We start from the raw sequence: 1,699 nt of genomic DNA, 5'->3' as shown, positions 1-1,699 counted from the left end.
TCTCTCTCTCTCTCTCTCTCTCCTCCACCCCCACCCCCGGAACCAGAGAGAGACCCAGGTCTCACGTGTGAAAATTTGAAGGTAAAGTTTTTGTCCCTAGTTTATTTTCTTTAAAAGACAAGGAGAGTTTTTTCTATTATCAAACAAACATACACACCAATGAAACCAAACTTCTCCTATAGGTAGGGCAATGCCCACTTTTGGTATAAGTCAAGATTTCTGGAAAACTCTCGAAATCTGGGTTAGCCCGCTTGTCCTTAAAAGCGACAGTTTGTCCACATTTCAGAAGAAAAAAAAATTAAAATCCAGAATGCTGTAGTTTGATGAGGCGCATCGACTGCTCCTAGTCTCATTCTTCTTTCTTTTAAAAGTCACGGATTTAGACTAACTAAACATTTTGTACTGAGACAGTTTTCAGAGAAAGGACACAGTTTTCCGGACTGTCGTAAAACCTGGGCGGTTTGACTTGCGACAAAAGTGACCCCCCCCCCGGGCAGTGCCACTGACTGAATTGTTTTTAGGCCATTCCCAAAGGGGGGACATTAACATGTTCTTATGCTTAGTAGAGTTATAAATAGGCTGATTCATCAATGTCATGCTCATACTGTGCCGGAACAACATAGGGAGAATTGCTGCTTTTTCTTTCCTCATCCTTACTGTCGTCATTTTTCCTCCTTTTCTTTTACATGTTTGTCACTCTCTTGTGACCCGCTATTTCCGAGGTACCTTGATAGTCGAAGCAGACTTTGTGCTGTTCAGGCTAGAGAGGTGAGCAGAGTAAGTCTGATTCCATGTTTGACTTCTCTGTTAACATCCACCCCTGGGCGCTCATATGACCTTTTGCAGTTGCGAGCGCTGTAAAACCTCTACTAAAACTAACTAAACCACCCTTTGACGCTCATATGACCTTAGTAAAACTAGACTAAGGACATAGGACAACGTGACGGAGGTCGTGGAGAGATACATCGATCAACCATCGATAAACTAGTGCGGGATCACACGGCTGAGCAGATTCTGAGGGTCGGTCATTGTGTGAGTGCCGGGCGCGGGGAATGGCGGGGAGACCAGAGCTTTGTTCTCTCACCTTCTCACCTCACCCCATACCACATCTACCACCCACTTCACCCCCCTCCCCACCCTCCGTTACCCCTTCTAAACCTTTCTTCACCCCACCCCCCAACCCGCCCCCTTTTATTCCCCATTGTCCCTCCCTCTTACACACATACACACACACATAGTATACATACATACATACATAGCACATAATAATATGCACACACATATAGACGTATAAACACATATAAACACACACACACATACACACACATAGTATACATACATACATACATACATAGTACATATGTACACCCATATAAACGTGTAAACACACATATACACATATAAACACACATACACATACACATACACACACATAGTATGCATACATACATAGTACATATTTATGTACACACATATAGACGTATAAACACACATACACACATATAGACACACATACACACACATAGTATACATACATACATACATAGTACATATTTATGTACACACATATAGACGTATAAACACACATACACACATATAGACGTATAAACACACATACACACACATAGACACACATACACACACATAGTATACATACATACATAGTACATATTTATGTACACACATATAGACGTATAAA

This window comes from Aplysia californica, unplaced genomic scaffold (genome assembly GCF_000002075.1).
Source record: "Aplysia californica isolate F4 #8 unplaced genomic scaffold, AplCal3.0 scaffold00778, whole genome shotgun sequence".
NCBI lineage: Eukaryota > Metazoa > Mollusca > Gastropoda > Aplysiida > Aplysiidae > Aplysia > Aplysia californica.
The sequence above is the reverse complement of the archived record's forward strand: the minus strand, read 5'-3'. Positions refer to the sequence as shown.